This window comes from Macaca fascicularis, chromosome 8 (genome assembly GCF_037993035.2).
Source record: "Macaca fascicularis isolate 582-1 chromosome 8, T2T-MFA8v1.1".
NCBI classification, from domain to species: Eukaryota; Metazoa; Chordata; class Mammalia; order Primates; family Cercopithecidae; genus Macaca; species Macaca fascicularis.
The window spans coordinates 14,949,802-14,973,742 of record NC_088382.1 but is presented as its reverse complement, the minus strand read 5'-3'; the positions used below and the strand labels follow the sequence as shown (position 1 = coordinate 14,973,742).

Below are 23,941 nucleotides of genomic sequence, written 5' to 3'. Positions count from 1 at the left end.
GCCTCTGCGGCCTTCCCCACCGCTAGCGCGGCCCCCACCTACGACGACCCCCGCGTAGGTCCTCCTGCCCACACGTGTCCCCCCGCCAGCCCCTGCCCCTACCCCTGCCCCTAGCCGTGCCCCTGCCCCTAGCCGCTCCCCCGCCCCCGCAGCCCCTCCAGTGCGCTCGGGCCCCGCCCATTGGCGCTGGGGCCGAGCAGGGGCGCGGGCCTGGCGGCGTTCCGAGTCGGGCGCGCGCGGGCAGGGTCCCCACTGCCTGCTGCGCAGCCGGACTAGCGGCTGCCCTCGGCCTTCTCGCCATGGACGCGGACGACTCCCGGGCCCCGAAGGGCTCCTTGCGGAAGTTTCTGAAGCACCTCTCCGGGGCCCGCAAGGCCATTGGCATGCTGACCAGCGTCGGGGATGTTCAAGGTGCGCGCGCCCCTACCGGCGGCGAGGGAGGGACGGACGGAGAAGGGGAGAACAGGGCGAAGTGGATGTGGCAACCGGGCAGAAGGGGGGAAGCGATGGAAGGACCCGAGGAAAGGTGGGGAAGCGATGGGAAGAACCGGGGAGACGAGCGGGGAAGCGATGGGGAGAACTGGGGTGAAGCCCGTGACCCGGAGTGGCAGGGGTCCCTGCGGGGCGGCCTGAGCCGGCAAGGCAGCCCCAGGGTCCTTGCCGAGTGGGGCGGAGGAGGACGGGACACGGCAGTAGGAACCTCCATCCGGAAGAGAGTGAGCTTTCCACCCCCTCCAGTTTATGTTTTAAATTGAGCCTGGCAGAGGGGATCGCCTGGAGCGCCCTCGGGGGTCGTTCTCCCTCAGAGCTGTAGGAAGGGGCCGGGCTTCCCTTCCGAAGCGTGGGTACAGCGCGATCACTTCCTAAGTAGCCCCCGCCCCCTAACTCCTCCCCACGTCACCTCCCAGCATGTCGAGGAAGAAACGGCCAGGTCTCCGCGCGCCTTCTGTCGCCTCATGCCCTGCGCGACGTGGGTGGGGTCCCGGCTGGCGGCGGGGGTGCTCTGGGTTCCCGCCTGGCGACTCCGAGGCGGTCCGGCAGCCCGTCGCTTTTCCGCTGGAAGAGTTTAAAAAAGGGTTTCCTGCCCTCGCATGTGCTGTCGCTTTTTGGCTCGTGACAAAACCGAAAACTAAAATGGGTCCCAGGCCCTCCCCGCCAGCCTCCGCGGACGGGAAGGACCAGGAAGCGGGGACTCCGGGACGTCAGCGGCGCCACGGCGCGGGCTCTGGGCTTCCCCTGCCCTGCAATGTAGAGGCGGCTCTCCAGGAGGGGCCAGAGTCTGGGCCCACGACGCGGGCGCGCCGGGAGGACATTTACCATTGACGGGCCGGAGGTGGTGGAGACTGCGCGCCCCAGGCCCCGGGTGCACGTGGGGGCGCCTGTGCCTGGACGGTGGAGCGCCCCGATCCTTGCAGCCCCTGGCGGGTAGATCTGCGCTTCCCAGGCGAACGCTACCTGGGAGCCTTAGCGATCGCGAGGGCTGGAGACGCGACGCACCCCGAGCTGGGTTTTGATTTTTATTTTCCCGGTTCCTCCTGCCGCAGATGCATGGAAAGGCCCGGATGGCGGATTTCCTGCCGTTTCGGGACCGCGCACTGCACAAGGATGGAGCGGGGATGAGCCCCCCGCCCACGGGCCCGGTGACCTTCCCTTCGCCCTTGAGTGCGCGGGGCGGGCGCGGGTGCTGTAGGTTGGGGCGCTGTGGGCGCCGCCCCGCCCGCCGCGAGCGCCTACGTGATGCCAGGTCCGTCGTCTCCTTGTGCCCAGGCCCGGACATCCGTATGCCGCGCGCTCCGCGAGCCCGCAGCGCAACCTCCCCAGGCCCAGCGCCCCCCGCGGGAGACCCCGGTGGCAGCGCCAGACCCCGCCCCGCAGCCCGACCCCCAGCGCCCCTGGGAAGTGCTCTGGCGTTAGCGTTTTAGTAAAAGGACCCCCCGCCCCCCCCCCCCCCCAGCATCAGCATTCCTCCTGTAGGGTTGGATTCTCAGAGAAAAAAAAGGTGATGCAGCAGACGCTGGGATTGGAGAAATTACCAGAGTGAAGTGGAAATAGCCTGGCCAGCGTGACTTAAACCAGCCCCGAGATGTGCGAGTACGAATGGAACCGCCTGGGGTCGGGATAGGACCCAGAGTGGCTTCTCAGTAAAAGGCCTTCAGAAGCAGAGGGAACATCTTGAGTGACTTTACCGGGGCCGCGAAAGACGAGAAACCTTTGGCACGGGAAGAGGAAACGATCTCTGGAAGTCACCAGGGCGGGTGGAAGGTCAGGGGTTCAAGGTTATTTTGGAATTTAGGTGCTGTGCTTCCTGCACGGTGGCTCATGCTTGTCATTCCAGTGCATTTGGAGGCCGAGGCAGGAGGATCGCTTGAGCCCAGGAGTTCCAGAGCAGCCTGGACAACATAGTGAGACTCTGTCTACAAAAAATAAAAAAAAAAGAAAGAAAGAAAAACACATTAAGATGCTGTATGTATTGGAAAATATTTATGGGTCATTCTTTTGAGCTCCATGTCCAAAAGCTTGCTAAAATGCTTGGGAGTTCGCGTACAGGCACGTGAGATTAGGATACAGTGGCAGAATCGCGGTGTTCTCTGTTACCCTGGTTTTGCCACCTGGGAGGAGTTACACATATTGAAGGTTTGTAAGTCAACGCCTCTTCTCTTCTGGGGAAAAAGGTATTTTGGAAACCAATATTATGTGGGAACGTGGCTTGGTTGGTACAGCCTCGGCTTAATGGGAGACAGCTGCCCTCAGCTCTGCAGGTGGCATCAAATACAGTGGCCTCGAGCCCACATGGGTCACACCTGGGCTGTCCCTGGGGAAGCCCGCTACGGCAGGTCGCCTGGGCATTCTTTCCTTGGCAGAGCCGAAGTCACAATTTTTTGTAAACTCTAAAGAGCTTTACCCTTCCAAGATATGATCTTGAACCTGTTGGAGCATTTGGACGCATTTCTTTTAAGGAAGTTCACCTCCAGATGTGCTCAGAGGGCCTGGTCTTAGCTGCCACAGATTTACAAATTCTTACAGTAAGTAGGTTATTCCTCGAGAATTTATCTGTTGTGCCCCCATTCTTTTTGCCATTTTATTCTGATTCTATATTAGTACTTGATTTTCCCTGACGTAGAAGACTATTGCCTGTAGCTAGAGATCAGAGAACACATTCCCATTCAAGTATTAACTTCAGGGGAATTATCTGTCAGATGTGAAATTATGGTAAAATTCCATATATTAAAATGACCGTAGCTACCATTTGTTGAAAATATTTTGTATACTAGGAGCTTTACAATTCTTATCTCCAAGCCTAGATACATGATCCCAAGAGAGGCATGCCCTCATTTTGGAAGTGGGGAGAAAGACTCACAAAGAAAAATAACTTAGGTAAGGGCATGAGGTGCGTGCGTGATTGTGGTAGGAGCAAAACAGATCCTAATTCCAAATATTGTACTGTCGGTTAGACCATGAAGAGTACTTATGTCTGGCTGTGTCACCCAGGCTGGAGTGTAGTGGTGCCATCATATCTCACTGCAGCCTCAAACTCCTGGGCTCAAGTGATCCTCCTGCCTCAGCCTTCTGAGTAGCAGGGAAGACAGGAATGCATCATCATGACCAGCTAATTGTTATTACTAATATTATTATTATTATTTCTGTAGAGACAGGATCTCACTATGCTGCTGAGACTGGCCTTGAACTCCTGGCCTCCTCTAGTGAGCCTCCTGCTTTGGCCTCCCAAAGAGCTGGGATTACAGACATGAGCCATCATGTCATGCCTCCACCATGCTTTTCAGGGGTGTTTCTTGGTGAAGCTCCTTAATCTAGTTAATGCTCAAAAGTGAGCAAAACCAACTAGCTCAAAATTACACAGATATTCTTTGGGTGGTTTTGTGAGGGGAACGGAAAGTAACTTTTTACAGCGATGGGAGTCAAGGTGGCAAAAATCACATTAAGGGTTAATACCAACGCCATGGGCTGCTTTTCTTCCCCCAGTAGAGTTCATATTATTTAATTATAAGATAAAATTGAAAATCTCTTTCCTATATTCCTGACTACCCAGGCCTTGAATGAAGAAAGTATTTCTCAGGTTAGTTTTTTTTTTTTTCCCCCTACTTCTTTGGGTAGCTTGTGTCTCAGGCTGTGGGTTTTTTTTTTTTTTTTTTCCCCTGCTTCTTTGGGTATCTTCTGTTGTCCCAAGACATGTCTGGAAACTTAAATTGATTTTCGCTCACCCTAAAATAAGCTCCGCAGCTCTGGATCACGGACTGACCATGACTAAGTGCCCACCGCCACGTCACGCTGTGCCACACACCAAGAGTGACTCATTGTCTTCGTCACAGGTTGTGGCTTCTGCAGGGCCTGGTGCCTGGTGGAGCTGAGTGTAGTGGGAAGTCCAGGTGCATCCTTAGGGTGGGCTGGATGCGAAAGCGGCGTCCTTTTTGCCTGTGGTGACATGAACATCAATACAGTATTTATAGAAAGTTCATGTAAATGGAGTAAGTATCAACCTTTCCAATCCTAGTGAGAATAGCTAGCGTTTAGTGACTCTCTGTTATGTGGCAGGCCCTCAGTGATGCTGGTCACTGACTTATCCCCACTTTACGCATGAGCAAGGGATGTCCGAGGTGTTCCAGCTTCCCTGAGTTCACAGAGCTCTGTGGTGTGGCCAGGCCCTGTGGCTGCAGCAGGGATGTTCAGGGCTGCGTGTAGCTGTGTCTTCACTGGTGACTTTCCCGTGCCCAGCACCACGCCTGGCGCTTGACAGGAACGCAAGTGTTTGCTGCCTGCCTCCCACCTGGAATCTCCACTGAGGAGCAGGAAACCAGGGGTTCTAGCTGTCTTCTTCATTCGTGAAGTCCTTTAGAGGAATTCAACCCTCTCTAATCAAAATACCCAACATCCTCAGGTCAATATGTATAAACTGTTAAGACTTCAAGATTAGTACCTTAGAACCGAAGTCAGAAGTGTGGTTTCAATTGACTGGACATGCATTAGGTCAATGACACACATATTTATTGGACACCAGGCTTGAGCCCCTCGTGGGCACCTTTGGTGTCTGAAGCAATATTCCTTGGGTGGTTTTGTGAGGGCAACAGAAAATGACTTTTTATAGCGATAGGAGTCAAGATGGCAAAAATGATATGAAGGCTTAGTACCAATATGATGGGCTGCTTTTCTTCCCCCAGTAGAGTTCATATTATTTAATTTTAAGATAAAATGGAAAATCTCTGAAGCAATGCTTCGGAGCCCAGTAGGATGGAAGGGGAAACTGAGAACAGTGCCATTTCGCCTCACACAGCTCCGGCGCCCCTCACCATCCTGTGCACACACATTCTTTGATGGGATCTTTTCAGTGTAAAGTGCAGTAATTGATTTTGCAGAAATTACTGGGTCTGGGAGGCAGATGATGAGTGATAGTGTCACCCCGTGGCACAGTGGGAGATTTGTGTGATGGCATCATTTTCTATGAATGCAGACCGCTTTGTGTGCCATACTCGGAGGACCCTTCGAAGCTAGACATTTTGTCATCTTTGTCAAGCTCTACCAATCTGATGGACCGTCAGAAACAATTAAAATTAGAAAGATGAAGATACGGTAACAACGTGGTCAGGGCAAACCTCAGGATACCAGATTGCAAGTTCACAGTTGCCTTTCTGCTAAGAACCTGCGGGTGAATATGGAACAGAGGGCCATGTGTCAGTAGTTGGGTTGCGTTTTGTGTTTCTTTTCTACAAGCCCTTTCTGGTGTTGTGTTTGTGTTTATTAGAGAGTAGCTGCCCAGAGGCTGCCGTTTCCCTCCCCACTCCTCGGTTCTCTCCATCTTCACCCCCAACTCCCAGTCCTTTGTTTGGAATTGCAGTCATTGTGCTTGTCAGGATGGAAGAGGCAGCCAGACACATGGCAGACCAGAGCACGGAGAGGCAGAGACTTACTCTTAAGTCCCGCCCTGGCCCGGCTGTCTCGAGTGCTGAGATAGGGTCTCCCTGTTTTCCTCTGCAGAATGGAGGCATCACTCGGTCTCTGTCTTCTCTCCCTGTCTCTTTCTTCACTCCCCTCTTCCCTAACACACGTCTACAGTGAAAGTCTTCAGGAGGCAAAAGAGAAAAGGCTGGACTGTGCTGGGCCCCCCCGACCCCAGGGCCCATTTGCTGTCTTCCCAGCTTCCATGTGCCCAGAGTCACCTGGGGGAGCCTTCGGAGGTGCAGATCCTGACTGTATGGGTCTGAGTGAGGCTCCGACTCTCATGGGGAGGGGGAGGGCACCGGTGCTGCGGGTCCCCCTGGGGCCAGTGTGGCGGTTTGCAAATCGTGCAGATCAGCTTCTCCACTTCTCCAGGTTTCTCCAACGTGAGATGCTCCCAAGAGTCCTTTGGGATTGTTTTCTGACTTTGACCAGGATTTTGATGGAGAAGATTCGTTAATATAGGACCCCTTGTCTCAACTATGTAAATGATCTGATCTGAAGTTTTCTGAATGGAAAATGATTGAAAGGTTGGCATGCAGTAGCCTCGGGGAGTCATTCCTTCATATCTTTTCAGCTGTGTCTTACTACAATTAAGATTTTGTTTCTGTGTGTGGGGGGTTTTTTGAGATGGAGTCTCCCTCTGTTGCCCAGCTGGAGTGCAGTGTCTTGATCTGGGCTCACTGCAACCTCTACCTCCCGGGTTCAAGCGATTTTCCTGTCCCAGCCTCCCAAGTAGCTGGGATTACAGACTTGCACCACCATGCCCACCTGGGTTTTTTCTGTGTGTGTGTGTGTGTGTATCTTTAGTAGAGATGGGGTTTCACCTTGTTGGTCAGGCTGGTCTCGAACTCCTGACCTCAAGTGATCCACCTGCCTTGGCCTCCCAAAATGCTGGGATTACAGGCTTGAGCCACCACACCCAGGCTTATTTCTGTGTTTCTGTAATCATTTCGAAGATTAACGGACTGCCTTCGGTGAGTCAGGGCAGGCTTTAGGCAAAAGAACCAAGCCCTTTCCGCCCCTGGAGCTCTCACTCCTGCGGTGAGGCGGGTACAATGTGCCTGTAGCTGGACCTGAGAAGAAAAGTTCCTGTCTTATGAAAGGGCCCAGGGAGCCTCTAGTTGGGGCCCTTTGACCTGACCCCACGGTGAGGGAGGAGTCAGTAGAGGAGGGTGGCCCAGAGGAGGACCTTGGATTTGCCTTAGGGGAACTGGGAAGCAGGTGGAGGGAAGCAGACTGACTGTCTCCGATAAGGGTGGTTCTGTGGAGAGGAGAGGACAGGACCGGAGGTCATGAGTTTAGGGTCTCACAAGAAGCGGCCACAGATGGAAGCTTATGGTGTGGGGCATGTGGCAGGGCAGCCCTGTGCCCACAGACACACCCTGCCGAGGAGACCCAGGGACTTGAGTGTGTTGGGGCGGCGGGTAAATGGGCACTCAGCTATTACCGCTGGAAGGCAGAGCGTGTGAGCTGCGGCAGACACGGGCCGGTGGGGTAAAAGGAGAGTCTTCACAGCAGTGCTTAGAATAGTAGAAAGTGGGAAAACCAGCAAAAACCTATCAATAGGAGATTAATGAATCCATTATGGCACCTGGAATGGAAGGAATTTTTGTCAGCGTTTAATAAGGAGCTTTGTGCTGGTCGAAAGTCAGGAGGTGCACAGTACACTCAAGGGCGGTATTGAAGAGCCGATTCCAGAGCAGCTCTGCACAGCAGATCCCCCTGGGGCCAGAGAGGCTGTTTGCAAATCCAAGCAGATCCGCTTCTTGGAGGTTTCTCCAACGGGAGCATCTCCCAGGATTGGGGCCTGCGTGGGTGGCTTGTGTTATATATGCAATTTTAAATGATCTACTTGCCACATTAAAGAAAGGCGGGCCGGGACAGGGGGACACTGGGTGCCATGACTCATGCCTGTAATCCCAGCACTTCGGGAGCCCAAGGCAGGTGGATCACTTGAGCCCAGGAGTTTGAGGCCAGCCTGGGCAACATGGAGAGACTCAATCTCTACAGAAAATACAAAACAATTATTCGGATGTGGCGGTGCACACCTGCAGTCCCAGCCGCGTGGGAGATTGAGGTGGGAGGATTGCCTGAGCCCAGGAGTTGGAGGCTGCAGTGAGCTGTGACTGCACAGGTTCACTCCAGCCTGGGTAACAGAGAGAGACCCTATCTAAAAAAAAAAAAAAGTTAAAAAAAAACCACTTTTATATTCAGCCAACTATTTTGATAATAATCAGTTATTGTGTTGATTATTAATATTTTACACTGTTTTCCATACTAAGTCTTTGAAATCCATTGTGTAAAGAATCTTAAAGTACATCTCCATGTGGACAGGATGCACTTGGCCAGCGACTCCTCTGAGGGACAGTGTGGTCACAGCGATGGGTGGCGTGTCCTGCCTGTATGTAGAAGGTCCCCGTGTGGGTGTTTCTGCGAAGGCCCTGAGGGATGTGCAAGGGAGGGCCGACACCGTACCAGCCACGCAGAGGGCTCTCCGATTGTCAATGGCAGCCCTTCCTCCTCCCCACCCTCTTAACACCTCCCACCCCACTTGTTATTTTTCTCCTCAGTGCTTACGGCCATCCACCCATGGGCATCATGCATTTGTTCACTGTGTTTCTTGCTTTCGGGTCTCTCCTGATCAGAACAAGCTCCGCCAGAACCATTTTGTCACGGATGCATCCACATAGCACCCGGCAGCGATGGCACTTGGGGCACCTGAGGTGGACAGTGGGCCGGTGGTTGAGTGAAGGGCCCTGCAGATTTATCTCAAGCCCTCCCCTGACCCTACCGGAAGACACGGTGGTCTGCACAGTCCAGATAGTCAGAGAGGCCCCCGGCTCGATGACTTTGACCCGGCGGGGGTGGGGAGGGGGGAACAGCACGTTGACAGAATCGCCCCTTGGTATCCCACCTCCCCATGCCTACATAATCCCTACATTGTCAAAGGAGAGACCCCTAGAAGGAGCTTTGGCAGAAGGAGTGAGGTCAGCACAGTGTAAGCTCATTTTCTGACAAACCAGTGGCAGCAGTCGGCAAACTGACTTTATTTCTCAAAAAGAATTTATGCATCGAAATTAACAAGTGAGCAATCAGCAGTGTGGGAAAATTCAGGAAAAGCAGTTCAGTGCCGTGAGAGAGGGCGAGGCAGGGAGCTTTATTTCTCCAGACAACGGAGGAGGTAAAAGAATAGACCGAGATTATTTCATTAGATTTCATCTATTCTTCCTTTTTTTTTTTTTTTGAGACGGAATCTCGCTCTGTTACCCAGGCTGGAGTGCTGTGGCAGAATCTCGGCTCACTGTAACCTCCGCCTCCCGGGTTCAAGCGATTCTCTTGCCTAAACCTCCCAAGTAGCTGGGACTACAGGCACACGCCACCACGCCCGGCTCAATTTTCTTTGTATTTTTAGTAGAGACGGGTTTCACCCTGTTAGCTAGGATGGTCTCAATCTCCTGACCTCGTGATCTGCCGGCCTTGGCCTCCCAAAGCCCTGGGATTACAGGCATGAGCCATCACGGCCAGCCTATTCCTTACTTTTTTTTTTTTTTTTTAAATACAGTTTAGATTTTATCAGAGCAGAATCCCAGGAAATTGAGATTTGTAAACTGGGAAATCCAGCTCCTCCAAGTAGCCAGGAAATAAGGGTGACCTCAGTCATTCTTGCTGGCCCTGGTGTGGGCCGGGGATGACTCTGACTCAAGGAAGAAGCGGTCTTGTGACTGTCTTACCCACACTGTGGTTTAGTAAGAAGGTGTTAAAAAGTGTGTCATATGAAGAAAGTGATTTAATAACTGGTCAGAGTAATGACCACGTATTTCCTATGTAACCACTCCCTCGTTATCTCCAACTTTATCTTTGGTTCTCATGACAAGATTATCACTTCCCTGAAAATTGGGGTTTTTGCAAATGACGAAGAGGTGTTTTTCCAAATGGTAATGTTCTTCTTTGGTGGGAAGATGTTTTCTCCTGGAAATCCTTAGGAAAGTTATTTGGTTCTTGGGTTGGGCTCCCAAAACCAAATGAAATGAGATGGATTATCCCCAGGATACCTGAGATATAAGGACAATCTGTAGCTTGAGTGTGGAGTGAAAGACACTGAAACTGCCCTTTGTCCCAAATAGCTGTGTGCTGGGGCCCTAGAGAGCCCTAAGGAGATGGTGAAACAGGTGACGTTTACCTGTGAGGCTGAAAGCACTCATTGCCAGGCTGTGAAAGCCCACACTGCAGGTCTTTGTCCCTGTCCTGTGGGTGACAGAGCCTGCCAGTAAATGCTGGTGCATTTCCTTCTTGCTCTTCATCCACCCATGTTCTCCTCCCTCCTAACCCCTCACTGAATGTTCCTGGGGCTTCCTCAGGTTTCACCCTGCAGGGCCCAGCAGGAGGCAGCTGATTTGCAGTCCTCACCATTCAGAAGTTCAGAGGGAGGGCTTAGAACCACACAGGCTCCACCCCCAGGCAATTAAGTGATCATCTGCCCTCAGCAGGCATTATTTTCCTTCAAGTTCCCATTGGTGACTCTAAGGCACAGGCATTGTAATAGAGGAAATCAGGAAGTCTTGAAAGTTAAAATGAAATAAGACTAGGGTTTACACTGCAGCTTCACCACTTCACTAAGGTCGTTACCTTCCAGTAATCAGTTTATCCCCCTCAGAGCCTCAGCTTTCTCATCCCTCCAGCGAGGTGTCAGGAGCTCTGCGGGCTTCCTGTGAGAATCATCCCTGTGACGGCTCTGGCTGTGGGTGTGCAGTCAGCAAGGGACGCCCTACTAGGTCACACCAAGTGCTGCCAGCCCCTGAGCTCAAGGATGACACGTGAAGAAAAGCCCTTCGCAATGTAGGGCTCCATCCCACCAATGTGCAAGTGAATAGAAGTCCTTTCAGGACCTAGTGTTGTGTATTTTTAAGTGTGGTGCCCTGTCCCCTGGAAATTGATAGAAATGCACGTTCCCAGGTTCCCGCTCCACCTGTGAAACCTTGGGAGTGGCCCAGCCACCCGGGGTGCGGCGGCCACCGCTGGTGATCCCCTGCTGTGGGGTGATGTCACTGTTCTTTCTGGGAGGGTGCAGGTGGACCCAGGGGTGGGGGGTGGGGAGAATCCTGCAGGGATTTCAGGGACTGAGTTTAGTGCTGGGGTTCATTTTTACTCTGCACAGGAGTCTCCTGGGGTCACCTTGTGTATCATGTCCAGCTTTTTTTTTTTTTTTTTTTTTTGAGACAGTGTCTTGCTCTGTCACCCAGGCTGCAGTGCGGGTGGCACAATCTCCACTCACTGCAAGCCCCTCCTCCCGGGTTCACGCCATTCTCCTGCCTCAGCCTCCTGAGTAGCTGGGACTGCAGGTGCCTGCCACCATGCCTGGCTAATTTTTGTATTTTTAGTAGAGATAGAGTTTCACCATGTTGATTAGGCTGGTCTTGAACTCCTGACCTCAGGTGATCTCCCCACCTCAGCCTCCCAAAGTGCTGGAATTAAGGCATGAGCTACCATGCCCGGTGGGCTAATTTTTAAGTTTTACAGATGGGTTCTCACTGTTACCCATGCTGGTCTCAAACTCCTGGCCTCAAGCAATCCTCCCATCTTGGCCTCCCAAAGTGCTTGGATTTGCAAGCATGAGCCACCACACCTAGCCAAACATTGATCTTTCATTTTAAACTTCATCTATAGATGTGACAAAAACCAAATGAGGTATTTGTTAAAATACTTTATAACCCTAGTACAGTAATAGAGTAATCCAACTGACAATTTCACAAAACTCAACTTTTGGCAACAAGTTCAAGGTTATACATGTTAATAAAGATAATACATTTATTCAATCAGAGGAAAAAGGTTACAATGACAGAATTTATCTTTTTCTTTATTATGTTGCCTGAGCTATGGTTAAGGTTTGGGGAACTGGTATCTTAAAGAACCTTCAGAAATGTCTCATTCTAGAATTTAGAAACAAACTTTACACTCTCGGGGTTGAGAGAATCCAGGAACAATCACCACCCCTAGTGTCCAGATGCTACTCTCCAAAGGCCCTTCCCCACTAGCCACAGAAATCAGGGCTCCCTGGGAAACAGACAGTTGAGCCTCTGAAGCAGGGGGGCCCTGGCTGTGCATGCTTTAGGGAGGTGAGGGTGGGGGCCTAGAAACCAAAGAAGTGAGACCAAAATGGGCCAACAGCTGGGGCAAATGTGGGCATAAAAATAAATTCCATCTGATCACATAGTCTCAAATATGTACATGTACAGAAATATTTCTCTGACGTCACAGGGGTACTAAAAAACAAAACAAAAGACGGGGGGAAAAAAGAAGAAAAGAAAGAACTCTCTTCCCCATGGTGGGCGCACTGGCTTACACCTGTAATCCTAGCACTTTGGGAGGTCAAGGTGGGCAGATTGTTTGAACTCAGGAGATCGAGACCAGCCTGGGCACCACGGCAAGACTCTGTCTCTACAAAAAAATGTAAGCACTAGCTGGGCATGGTGGTGCACACCTGTAGTCCCAGCTACTCAGGAGGCTGAGGTGGCTCAGGAGGCTGAGGCTGCAGTAAGCTAAGACCATGCCACTGTACTCCAGCCTGGGGGACAGAACCAGACCCTGTCTTTAAAAAAAAAAAAAAAAAAAAAAAAAAAGACAGCCTCTTCTGTCATCATTAGAGGTAGCTCCCGCACCACCCTAACTCCTCCTCAAACTGGACTTCCCAGGGAGAGCAGCCGCCCCTGCCTTTTCCACAGAACCATACTTCAAGATAACCTGACAGACCCAGCTGATGTGGAGCTCTTCTTTGAAGAAGTCCAGCAAACGAATGAAGAATTACAGAATTTGAAAACTTCACAAACTCTAATAAATGATTCAGGCAATAATCCTCAATGAATATGAAAACTATTAATAGGTTGATGAGGAACTCATTATCACAGGACACCAGAAACTCAAGTGCACCAGCTGCTCCGTGGCTGAAAGGAGAAAGCAGATCTTCACAAGACAGTGGCCGACTCTCAGCATGCACCCCGCTGGCGTGAGACCCCCAGTGGAGGCAAGCAGGCCTCACAGGAAGGTAGGATGTGGCCATCTATGCAGAACTCCCCACGAGGGACTCTGCCTGAAAAGGCACAGCCTGACTCAAACTAAGTCTTTGGATCTAACTTCCAGTTCTCAGGAAACACAGGAACATGGCACCCAACACCACACAGGAGCAGCCAGGACACCTGGAAAGTGAGAGCGCCCAGAGGAAACCCGGCCTGCACACTCCTCTGCCGTCCGAGAGGGGGCCCGGGAGAGACCCGGGCTGAGCAGCTGTGATCTGTGGGACCCTGTGCCACAAACACTTTGAGGCCAACTAGAAAATTTGAATATGGAATAAGAAATAGGCAGTTTTAAGAAAGTATGCTTTATTCTATTAAAACTGAAAATGGCATTAGCTCATGTAAGAAAGAATCCTCATGTTTTAGGGTCACAAATTCAAATATTTAGGGGTAAATGATGACATTCATAATTTACTTCCAAAAACTTCACAAGGAAAAGGATATCTATTATGTGATAAGTGTTTAGGGGCTCATTATCCTAGTCTACTTTTCTGTGTGCTTGAAAGTTTTCATAATTCTTTTTACATAAAATAATGTTGCAAATATGTTTTTACATTAGCATTTCTATGTAAATTATTAGTGTTTTATATAATACATATAACTATATTATTATGATAATGCACTCATATTAGTGACATAAGAAACAAGCGATGTATCAGAAAGTGATTATATAATTAAGGTTCTGTGACTGCCTCCACTATCGGAAGAGCACTTCTCTGTGCCAAGGACAGGCTCGAAGCTTCACACACCCTGGGTCGGATTGGGCACCATCCATGCACCCCCACTCTCCATGCAACAAAGCTGGAAGTGAAGCAAGAAGCTGGGGGCCAGGACCCTCCTCTGGGGGTCTCCAAACACCGTGTTTGTAACCACCATGCTGAGCCCACTGAAGGCTATCATTGTAAATGTCCAAAATCAATGTCCAAGTAAGATAGGCAAACTTAGGCCAAGAATCTTACCTATAGTTAGATATTTCTTAAGCATCGCTAAATGTGAGAGAAGCCATGTCATGAAAATGTAAGGACACAAGTCAATTTTTCACAATCCACCATCAAACTTTTCCAACAAAATATTACCTAGCATTGCTTGGGTGATCGTGAGTGGCATGAAATTGCTTAAGCTGCTCCCACGTAAGCTCCGGGATGCACAGTGGGTCACCCCCAGAGACCACTGAGTACGTGTGGTGGGGAAGAAATCTGTTTTGAAGGTGCTGGGAGAATATCCTCTCATTGTCTGTCTTGAAATGTGAAGTAAATAAATAAGAATATGTACATATAAACTAATACACACACACTACATTACTTACAATATAGCCAATCGATCACATTCTGGTGCATATGCCTGTAATACTCTGCAAATAAAACTGTTCTAATGGTAAAAAACAAAAAACAAAAAACAAAAAAAAACCACCCCTGCAGGCATTGTTTAACACTGTATTCAATCACTCATCACCCATGCACAGGATCCAAGGATTGAGAACAATGGACTTTTTGATGTGTGTTGCAACAAACTCATAGCGGAGGGCTGTAAATCGGAGGGATCACCAGGTCTGCCTACCAGCCACCAGGCAAGTGGGGAGAAGCTGTCACCCCAACTTGAGTTTCAAGAAGACTCCTTGGAAGAAACGACCACCAAATTGAGAATGAAAAGGTAAGAAATAGTTCACCAGCTGAGGGGGGCTACAGAAATCAGAGAGCAGGCCACCTGTGTGCCTCAGGGACACCAGCACAGGCAGGTTGTCAAAGTCACAAGGGGACATGAAGACATGGGCCCAGGACAGCAGCTCTTAATCCAAGATGGTCTCAAGACTCCTTTACACCCTGAAAAATTAACCCATTTATGCCTGAGGTTGCAATTTTTTTTTTTAAAAAATCAGACCTTGGCAATGACCTTGAGCTGTAGGATATAAATAACTCCCACAAGCTTAGGATTCCAATAATGGAACACTAGGCACAAATGGGTTTTAACGAAGACCCAAACAACTTTTGATTATGTAGGCTTTTTTTGCCTGTGTAGGTACCTGTGTGTGTTTATATAATTTTTCTATATTCTAAATTAAAGTTGATTAAAAAATTAAAGTATTAAAAAATACTTATGCATTAAGGTAAGCCATCATTACATGTTAATATAAGTATGTTTGAAAAATACTTCTCATAACAAAGTAAAAAACCAACTACTTAGAATGATGCTGTGTTGCCTTTTTTGCAAATCTCTGTAGTGTCTGGCTCAGAGGTGAAGCTGGACTCCCTCATCTGCTCTGTATCCAGCTTGCTGTGTGTCACACACCTCACCACGCAGCCTCTAGAAAGTATACAATGTACTTGGGCAAGAATGAGTGAAAAAGACAATGTGTTGATAGTGGTATGCAAATAGCTTTTGTCTCACTGCAGATCATACGCGGGGGTCGTCAGACATGGTCTGAGACTCTGGGAAGAACAGCAGCCTGGCCCTGCTACCCCCTGGCTTCTGCTCACAGCACTGACCCCAGCTAATCCAAGAACATGTCACCTATAATGAGAATATTGAAGAAAAATCAACCATCTTTCAGATGTGTCTGTATCATGGTACGGTACATGGGTAAGGTAAGCTGAACACAACATAAAAAAGAAAACTTACAAACCCTCCCTTCATCTAAGATGACTCCTTTAAAGACCAAGGGCATCTGGGGGTCACTGGAGTTCTCATGTTCCAGCCGCCATCCTTCCTGCCTGAGGACAAATAATTATAAGCTGACAGTGACTCAAATACTAAAGTCTGTATCAACTAGTTAATCACTCATGACATCCCAGAAATCCAGCTCATGTAAACCTGGGGAAAAGGTGGCATCCAAATACACTGAGAGGAGATTCTGATAGTCCTTGGGATTTTGTGTGGAAAATGGATCCAGAGTATAATCACTAGCTGGGTACAAAGGAAAAGTGAAATTGTAAAATTTAACAGATTTCTACTAAAATTATTGAATCTCAAGCCTCATTTCCCCTTTGTCCTAGGACAGTAAGTTGTAGCTATTCTTGAGATGGGGCAGTGGCTCCATGCTCTGGCCCCCAACCTCAGCAGCTGTCCCAGCTCATCACCTTGAGTGTTGGCTTTCCCATCCCGTCTCAGGATCTGCACTGGACGGGCACCAGGTCTTTCTTCAGCGAACATCTAAACTCTCTCAAGTGTCTCCAGAGACTTTCACACGTCTACAAAGATGACCTCATTCTGTAAGAGCATGGATTTAACTTGCTCTTCGATGTCACTCCTTCACAGAGTGCACTGTTCATCGTCACCCTATCCACTAGCGTCAGTCTTACTAAAAGTCATACATCAATGTTAGTGGTAACTCTGGAGGCCTGGCATTGTAGTGATATCCCCAAGAGAAAATTGTTCTGAACCTTTCTGGGAAAAGTTCACGTACGTTTTTTTCAAATGCTAGTTTTTATAATCTCGCTACCATGTGGCTTTCCTGAAGAATGAAATTTCTGACGTCCTTCAAGTAGAGAGAGGTAAAACTTTTTCTAGAACATGAATTGCCCACTCCTGTCATCCCTTCTCAGAAACTAACTGAATTCCAGTGGGTGCGCCTGGCAAACGCAAACACGGTTTCCGTTCAGGATGCTGGTCTTACCTGTGAAGGCAAACGCGGTTTCCGTTCAGGATGCTGGTCTTACCTGTGAAGGCGTTCATGAACGTGGAGAGGGGCCGGCTCAACATTTTGAAGAAAGGGTCTCTGCACGGATATTTCCGAGACCCACAAAGGACGGTGTGCTCAAGAATGTGAGGAACACCGGTGCTGTCCATGGGAGTGGTGCCGAACTGCACGCTAGGGAAGAAGGAACGGCACGCCAGGGAAGGGGGAGGAATAAGGAACAGAAGGCCAGGGACGGGGAGGAACAGAACGCTAGGGAAGGAGAATGACTAGAATACAAAACGTTCATCTTAGTGCTGCGGACACAGTTCCCAGATGCATCATCACCTCAGGCTACTAGAAATTATCATTCTGACACCACAATCCTCCAACACAGGGTCTCCCAACTCTAATGTAAATCATTGATTCAGACTATAACATTGTATTTTGATGAGATTGTAAGTCCCTGTAAGCTTTTCCTTATTTTTCAAGATGCTCTGTCAATAAAAATACTAGTGAGATGATATTTAAACCACGTAACATACAGTCAGTGCTTTAAACCAAGCTTGTCTAACCCACAGCCTGCAGTCCGCATGCTCAGGATGGCTTGGAATGCATCCCAACACAATCCCTACACTTTCTTAAAACATTGAGGTCCTCTATTTTTTTTTTTTTTTTTTTTTTTTTTAGCTCATCAACTGTCCTTAGTGTTAGTGTATTTAGTGTGTGGCCTAAGACAGTTGTGGCACAGGGAAGCCAAAAGATTGGACATCCTTGATTTAAAGAAAACATTCAAGACCATGTTCTTACAATGCACGACGTACCTGAACAGATTATTCCTGTCTTCTCTGGCCAGGTGTAAATACCTGGCTCTTGTGTCATTGTGGCTGAGCTTCATGGCCGTCAGGAACAGCTCGGGAAGAGATGTCACCTGAGTTAACCTGAAAAACACGAGCAGTTAAACGTAGACAAAATAGCCTGTGAAATGGTGATCTTCGACACACTGAGAAAACTGGCTTTTCTGCCTGAAATTAGATGATGCCGGGAAGCCAGTATTTCAGAGCTGGAGAGAACAGAACCATCCTGTCCAAGTCCCTTATCCTACAAACAAGGAAAGGAAGACCTAAAGAAGGCCGATGAGAATGTGTGTGTGTATATGTATATTTTTGAGTGCTTATTATTGGCTAGGTATTTTCCATTTTTTTATTTTTTAAATTTTTTATTCTTTTTTGGCTAGGCATTTTCTAATCATGTCACATAGAATCCTGTGACGGAGGTATTCTCATCCTCATTTACAGATGAAACAACTGAGGCTCAGGGTGATGAAACAAGCTGCCCGAATCAGAGCCAGGATTCGCCCTGGTGTCTGCCCTTCCCACGGTACTGTGCTGCACCTAAGTAACACAGCACCCTTTCCAACACCTGCTGAGTGCCTCCTGCTTTTGTGTACTGCACCTCAGTAACACAGCACCCCTTCCAACATCGGCTGTGTGCCTCCTGTTTCTGTGCATATAATCTCCTGTAGTGCGAAGCACGGGCCTGCAGGACGGGCAATGCTGGAGTGGGCTAGCCGGCGACAGCGGGGAGAGTCCAGGATCAGTCTTTGCTTCTCCTAGTTTGAGATGGATTCTCGGTGGTAGCTGTAAGCACTAAGCTGGGGCTTCCAGAACAGCTGGAGGGGCTGGGAGGATAGAAATGCCCCCCAAAAAGATGAGACTCCCCACTCCTGGGGCAGGGTGGAAGATCTTCTCCTACCTTAGGCAAGCCTCCTGGTAAGTGTCCATACTCTTTGGTATGAAAGAGACTGTCTTCTCTTCCAGTCAGGTCAGCCGGCCCAGCCCTCTCCCACAATCACATACCACGTCCCTGTGATCACCACGCCACTTGCCACTCCCTCCGTCCAGGTGCCATGAGTCACCTGGCCAAGCGCACACAGCAAGTCACTGGCAGAGGTGAGACCTCGGGTCTCCTCAGTCCAATCTAGGGAGCCTGCCATCCAACAGTCATGCATAAAGCGGCCCACTATGACCTGCATCATCTACCGCTGTTAAATTACTTGTTTCCAAGCTTACCGTACTTTATATCAGATGATCAATGCATTTAAAATCAGCAGATACAGTGAAATGTCTGCTTTCTAATAATATAGAGCTTTAATAATAATAGCGTTCATGATAGCTATTTCTCAAACAAGAAACATGACTTATCGTAAATTTCTATGGCTGGACACAGTGGCTCACACCTTTAATCCCAGCACTTTGGAAGGGCAAGGTGATATGGTTTGGCCTCGTCCCCACCCAAATCTCATCTTGAATTGTAGTTCCCATAATCCCCACATGTTGTGGGAGGGACCTGGTAGGAGGTAATTGAATCATGAGGGCGGTTCCCCCATGTTATTCTCATGACAGTGAGTATGTTCTCACGAGATCTGATGGTTGTATAAGGGGCTTCCCCCTTCACTTGTCATTCTCTTCCATACCACCCTGCGAAGAGGTGCCTTCCACCATGATTGTAAGTTTCCTGGGCTTCCCCAGCCATGCAGAACTGTGAGTCAATTAAACTTCCTTACTTTTTGGCTCATTCATTATAAATTACCCAGTCTTAGGTATTTCTTCATAGCAGTGTGAGGTTAGACTAATACACAAGACAAGAGGATTGCTTGAACTCAGGAGTTTGAGACCAGCCTAGACAACAAAGTTTCCACCTACACCTACACACACACACACACACACACACACACACACACACACACACACACAAAATGAGCCAGGCGTGGTGGCACCTTGTCCCAGTTGCTTGGGAGACTGAGGTGAGAGGATCTCTTGAGCCCAGGAGTTCGAGGTTGCAGTGAGCCAAGATCACACCACCGCACTCCAGCCTGGGCGACAGGGTGAGTCCCAGTCTCAAAAATAAGTACATTTCTATAGAATTTGAGAAATAAAGGAGAATAATCTACCACTCTGGGTGAGCCCCTTATTAATAGTAGCCAGTACTATAAACTCAGGTGTCTGTCTGTCTGACCTTTGCAGGATTTCACAAATGCACTAAGTCTGTTGTCAGGACTCCCATGCCTGGACCTTGCCTGGAACCCCCTAGTCACTTCCCTGGCTCCCTTTCTGGAGCCCTGCCCAGAGGCAGCTGCTTTCTCACACCACCCTCTCCAGCTCTTCCCTCTCCCCCCAGCAGCAGCAGCTCCCACTCCTCCTCCCGCCCTTGTCCTTGGCCCTCTGTATGGCATCCACCATGTGCCTCCAGTCACAGCCACGTCAGTCTTTCTAGACAGTAAGCTGTTTGTCTTTTACATTTGCTACAACATCAAGCATAGCACAGAGCCAACAGCTGGCCAAATATGTGAAGTGTTGTCATTTTTAGTTACTATACTAAAAAAAAAAAAAAAAAAAAAGGAAAAAGTTTAAGCAAATAACAAAACAAAAAACAAATGAATCCATTTTAATATAAACCTAAGTAAGTATAGGTCCACAATTTCTTCTTTATAATTTTGAAACCCAAATGGCTCAGAAAACTGAAAGATTCTGCAGAAGTTTAGAGCAAACTATTTGATGGCAAAACCTGACTGAACAGATCAGGGCACTGAGTCTTCGTGCTCATACTCAGCGAATCATCAGGTTTGGCGGCAGAAACCCTAGTGTGTCTAGGGTTTCTAGAAGGGCGTGCTATGTTGGGCGGGGCTGTGCATGTGATGGGAGGAGCTTAGTGAGGGGTGGCTCTTTGCAGGTGAGGAGTGGAGCCTAGTAGGTGGGGATGCAGGTGAGCTGGGCCTTGGGGACGGGGCTTGCAGGAAATGGGGTGGAACCAGTGGGGTGGTGCTGCAGGCAACTGGGTCTTGGGGGCGGGGCTTGCATACGAGAGGCGGGGCCTTGTGGGGGCAGGGCTGGCAGAAGAGGCTGGGGCTTGTTGATGGACCGGGCTGTTCAGCTGAGGGTAGTGGCCTCCTCGGGGGCTGCTGGAAGCTGGGCCAGGTGAACCTTGGTAATCCTCTGTGGCCTTGGTCCTGTGGCTCAGGCTGTGCCCAGCAGGGAGGCCGGCCCGATCGAGCTGCGGTCTCCACCCTGAGAGCGAGGGCTCCTTTCCCCAGCGCAGGTTAAAGCACCGCGTGTCCACCTGTGCAGTGGCTGGTCCCCATGTGACCTGGAGGGCAGAAACCCTGGGTCCTGCCGCTGGTCCGGGGCTTCTGCTTCCCCTTCCTGCAGTTCCTGGGAGGGTCTGTATGTCCAGGGGGCTCTGATCCCTGCCTCAGGACCACGGGTGAGGTGTCGAGATCGCCCGCTGTGGAGCTGGCCTGGATCTTGGTTCTGTGGATCCTCGCTGTGTGGTTCTGGAGCAGTTCTGTCCTCAGGAGAGGGATCCTCACAGCTGCCTCTTGGTGCCGTGAGAAGAATTAATAGGACGACCCCCAGGTACCTGCTCGTAGCCCTATGCAGGGCCAGCCCTGTGTCTCCACCAGTTCCTTCCCTTTGTGCTCCCCTACACTGTCACATCGCCAGCCTTTATTTCCTTTTCCTTGGACCCAGGCAGCGAGTGCCCCGCTGGCCTTGGCAGCCCCTTCTCTAATCTGTCATCAAATCACTTCCTGACGGACAGCACTGACCAGCCATTGGTGTCACCAAAGTCCCACAAAATAGAACCCAACTTTTCTATTCAGCTGTGCAGAGCTGTCCCAGGCCTACAGCCCACAGGCTGGCCTCATTGACCATGAGATCCCTGGTTCTCACCTGGGGCTGGGGGTGCCCCTGGCATCCGGTGGAGTGTCAGGGATGTCCCTCCAGGCCCAGTACAGTCCCCCAGCCAGTGGCCGGCAGACAGCAGCACCCAGCCTGATATCTCTGTGGCTTCCGGTTCCCCGAGGCCAGCTGTGCTTTGCTGCCTCTTCATCCTCTCAGACGGGCGCCCTCTCTCCACCTTCGCTGGTTAGCAGGTTCCATCCATTAGAGCTCGAAGCACTGCCTCCCGGCAGCGCAGCCCCTTCTCTTGGAAGAAAAAAGGGCCGGGCACGGTGGCTCCATCCTGTAATCCCAGCACTTTGGGAGGCCGTGACAGGCGGATCATGAGGTCAGGAGATCGAGACCATCCTGGCTAACACGGTGAAACCACGCCTTTACTAAAAAATACAAAAAAACTAGCCGGGCAAGTGGCAGGTGCCTGTAGTCCCAGCTACTCTGGAGGCTGAGGCAGGAGAATGGCGTAAACCCAGGAGGCGGAGCTTGCAGTGAGCTGAAATCCAACCACTGCACTCCAGCCCGGGCCACAGAGCAAGACTCCGTCTAAAAAAAAAAAAAAAAAAAGAAAAAGAAAAAAAAGAAAAAACAGGCTGTGGTGTTTGAAAAACAAACAAAACCGTTTGGTTTGTTGGTTTGTTCTTCGACCTTCACAGGCTCCTAGGTCACACGTTTCAGTGTCTCAGCGAGTGACTTTCTCTCTGGAAGCCGTATCAGCCTCTTGTTTGATGTCAGCCACAGCAGAAAGAAGCACTCCGTAGGCCCCGTGCTCAGCACCTTGGCATGAGCTCCTGCCATCTTCTGTTCATGATCATCACAGCTCTGTGCAGTGGGCGTCCTCCTGATCCATGTGGGAGGATGGAGGCGGAAGGGTGAGTGACGGCAGGATCACGTGAGGGGTCTCTCCCGAGGTAGGGAGGGGAACCGGCCCAGGACCTCAGTGCCCATCGCATCCTTCTTCCTCCTCCTCTGCCTCTCTGTGACTATTTGACTCAGGCTGCAGGGACAGACATGAGTATGTGCAGAGCGTGTGTGCTCCCCTGGGGGTGTGTGCTCATATTGGCAGGGAGGGATGTGAGCGTGTACGGAGCGTGTGTGCACACCTTGGTGGTGTATGCTGGCATTGGCAAGGACAGATGTGAGCGCATACAGAGTGTGCTGGCATTGGCAGGGACAGATGTGTACAGGGCATGTGTGCACACCTCGGGGGTGTGTGCTGTTGTTGGCATGAACAGACGTGAGCGTATACAGAGCCTGTGTGTACCCCTGGGGGTGTGTGCTGGTGTTGGCTGGGACAGATGTGTACAGAGCGTGTGTGTACACCTCGGGGTTGTGTGTTGGTATTGGCACGGACAGACGTGAGTGTGTACAGAGCGTGTGTGTACACCTGGGGGTGTGTGCTGGTGTTGGCACGGACAGACGTGGGCATGTACAGAGCGTGTGTGCACACCTGGGGGTGTGTGCTGGTGTTGGTACGGACAGAGGTGAGCGTGTGTGCACACCTGAGGGTGGGTGCTTATGTTGTTTTGTAAGCGGCAAATAAGTAGCCCTTGCGTCGGGCGGCCCTGCGCCCGTGCTGAGTCCGTCAGTGGACCTCGGGTTGGGGTCTCCATCTCCCCAGACAGCACTCGAGTGTCTTGAGGTTTCAGATTCTTCTTCTCCAGGTACTTGGGCCTCCTCAGGACCAAACATCAGAACGAGCCAACTGCAAACTACAAGAACGTTCAAATCCATCTTCAGTAGGAAAAACAAAAGCAATTGGAATAATTTTCCAACATGACCCCGTGGCTAAGCCATTAGATACTCCAGCCAACAGATTGAGTCACTTTAAAATTCACACCGATTAAAATGGTTTTGAGAGTTGCAGAGCTTTGCTGCTAAACTTTGAAATAATTGAAGCGTTCTGCTCCACTTGCCTACTAACTAGGGTTGGAGATAACTTTCAGCCCAAAGTAACAACCTTCTAAATCCAGCTTAGATGCGAGGCTCCCACTGACACAGGAAGAGACAGTGGCCCTTGTTCATTCTCCTGTGTTCACATACTTTGTCATTTTTTTTGTATCCTGATCATCACTTGTGCTTTTCCAATTGAAACTAAAGGGAGTTTAGTTCTGTTTTGGAGAAGCTGTGGTTAGTGGTTTCTTTTCATGGTTTGCTTAATCTCTTAAGTCTGGTGCTTATGTTTACCCAAATGCACTTTTCTTTAGTATGGTGATGCCACTGCCCAGGGCTTCTCCTTCCATATCTGCTCTCCAGGAGGCCCCCTAGGAATGGGCACTGGAGATCCAGCCGCTCTCCGTTTGCCATTTTCTGTGAGTCCAATGTAGGTTTGCCTCAGAGAAGAAAACAGGCCTCCGGGTTAGGTGCCCCTGACTGCTTGCTTGTGAAATGTTTAACGATAAGGCGCCTTCCAAACTAATTTTACACATTCAGAGTTGTAGCTTGAAGTATCACTGCAGTCATAAGAACAAGAAACTCTCCCATAAAGTAGATAGGCAGAAAAAACCACAAAAATTTAATAAAGTGCAAATAAAATGGTGTTGTAAGAATATACAGTGGGAAATGCTCTGAGTCCAGCC

The 23,941-nt window shown here is 49.9% G+C and overlaps 1 long non-coding RNA gene across 5 annotated transcripts in view; it reads left to right on the top strand.

Moving 5' to 3' along the window:
* The first annotated feature begins 223 nt into the window (after positions 1–223).
* LOC135964656 (uncharacterized) overlaps positions 224–23,941 on the top strand; it is a 75,904-nt gene continuing 52,186 nt past the window's right edge. For 3 of the 5 annotated variants that reach the window (XR_010577176.1, XR_010577177.1, XR_010577174.1), the window contains exons 1-3: positions 224–411; positions 14,482–14,669; positions 15,410–22,234. This is a non-coding gene — a long non-coding RNA (uncharacterized lncRNA). Of the gene's footprint in view, positions 412–941; positions 3,024–14,481; positions 14,670–15,409; positions 22,235–23,941 lie in introns of those variants that run through there. The other 2 variants (XR_012416905.1, XR_012416904.1) reach the window with 2 other exon arrangements.